Here is a 2,411-nt window from a genome sequence, read left to right as displayed (position 1 = left end):
AGAGAGTCAGGATGATAGTAATTGACTGAAACAGGACATTGATAGATTAGCAGAATGGACAGACAGTCAAGATGATAGTAATTGACTGAAACAGGACATTGATAGTTTAGCAGAATGGACAGACAGTCAGGATGATAGTAATTGACTGAAACAGGACATGGATAGTTTAGCAGAATGGACAGACAGTCAGGATGATAGTAATTGACTGAAACAGGACATTGATAGTTTAGCAGAATGGACAGACAGTCAGGATGATAGTAATTGACTGAAACAGGACATGGATAGTTTAGCAGAATGGACAGACAGTCAGGATGATAGTAATTGACTGAAACAGGACATTGATAGTTTAGCAGAATGGACAGACAGTCAGGATGATAGTAATTGACTGAAACAGGACATTGATAGTTTAGCAGAATGGACAGTCAGTCAGGATGATAGTAATTGACTGAAACAGGACATTGATAGTTTAGCAGAATGGATAGACAGTCAGGATGATAGTAATTGACTGAAACAGGACATGGATAGTTTATCAGAATGGACAGACAGTCAGGATGATAGTAATTGACTGAAACAGGACATTGATAGTTTAGCAGAATGGACAGACAGTCAGGATGATAGCAATTGACTGAAACAGGACATGGATAGTTTAGCAGAATGGACAGACAGTCAGGATGATAGTAATTGACTGAAACAGGACATGGATAGTTTAGCAGAATGGACAGACTGTCAGGATGATAGTAATTGACTGAAACAGGACATTGATAGTTTAGCAGAATGGACAGACAGTCAGGATGATAGTAATTGACTGAAACAGGACATGGATAGTTTAGCAGAATGGACAGACAGTCAGGATGATAGTAATTGACAGAAACAGGACATTGATAGTTTAGCAGAATGGACAGAGAGTCAGGATGATAGTAATTGACTGAAACAGGACATGGATAGTTTAGCAGAATGGACAGACAGTCAGGATGATAGTAATTGACTGAAACAGGACATTGATAGTTTAGCAGAATGGACAGACAGTCAGGATGATAGTAATTGACTGAAACAGGACATTGATAGTTTAGCAGAATGGACAGGAGAGTCAGGATGATAGTAATTGACTGAAACAGGACATGGATAGTTTAGCAGAATGGACAGAGAGTCAGGATGATAGTAATTGACTGAAACAGGACATTGATAGATTAGCAGAATGGACAGACAGTCAAGATGATAGTAATTGACTGAAACAGGACATTGATAGTTTAGCAGAATGGACAGACAGTCAGGATGATAGTAATTGACTGAAACAGGACATGGATAGTTTAGCAGAATGGACAGACAGTCAGGATGATAGTAATTGACTGAAACAGGACATTGATAGTTTAGCAGAATGGACAGACAGTCAGGATGATAGTAATTGACTGAAACAGGACATGGATAGTTTAGCAGAATGGACAGACAGTCAGGATGATAGTAATTGACTGAAACAGGACATTGATAGTTTAGCAGAATGGACAGACAGTCAGGATGATAGTAATTGACTGAAACAGGACATTGATAGTTTAGCAGAATGGACAGACAGTCTGGATGATAGTAATTGACTGAAACAGGACATTTATAATTTAGCAGAATGGACAGAGAGTCAGTATGATAGTAATTGACTGAAACAGGACATTGATAGTTTAGCAGAATGGACAGACAGTCAGGATGATAGTAATTGACTGAAACAGGACATTGAAAGTTTAGCAGAATGGATAGACAGTCAGGATGAATGTAATTGACTGAAACAGGACATGGATAGTTTAGCAGACTGGACAGACAGTCAGGATGATAGTAATTGACTGAAACAGGACATGGATAGTTTAGCAGAATGGACAGACAGTCAGGATGATAGTAATTGACTGAAACAGGACATTGAAAGTTTAGCAGAATGGACAGACAGTCAGGATGATAGTAATTGACTGAAACAGGACATTGATAGTTTAGCAGAATGGACAGGCAGTCAGGATGATAGTAATTGACTGAAACAGGACATTGATAGTTTAGCAGAATGGACAGGCAGTCAGGATGATAGTAATTGACTGAAACAGGACATGGATAGTTTAGCAGAATGGACAGAAAGTCAGGATGATAGTAATTGACTGAAACAGGACAGGGATAGTTTAGCAGAATGGACAGACAGTCAGGATGATAGTAATTGATTGAAACAGGACATTGATAGTTTAGCAGAATGGATAGACAGTCAGTATGATAGTAATTGACTGAAACAGGACATTGATAGTTTAGCAGAATGGACAGACAGTCAGTATGATAGTAATTGACTGAAACAGGACATTGATAGTTTAGCAGAATGGACAGGCAGTCAGGATGATAGTAATTGACTGAAACAGGACATTGATAGTTTAGCAGAATGGACAGAAAGTCAG

This window comes from Heterodontus francisci, unplaced genomic scaffold (assembly GCF_036365525.1).
Source record: "Heterodontus francisci isolate sHetFra1 unplaced genomic scaffold, sHetFra1.hap1 HAP1_SCAFFOLD_276, whole genome shotgun sequence".
Lineage (NCBI taxonomy): Eukaryota > Metazoa > Chordata > Chondrichthyes > Heterodontiformes > Heterodontidae > Heterodontus > Heterodontus francisci.
The sequence above is the reverse complement of the archived record's forward strand: the minus strand, read 5'-3'. Positions refer to the sequence as shown.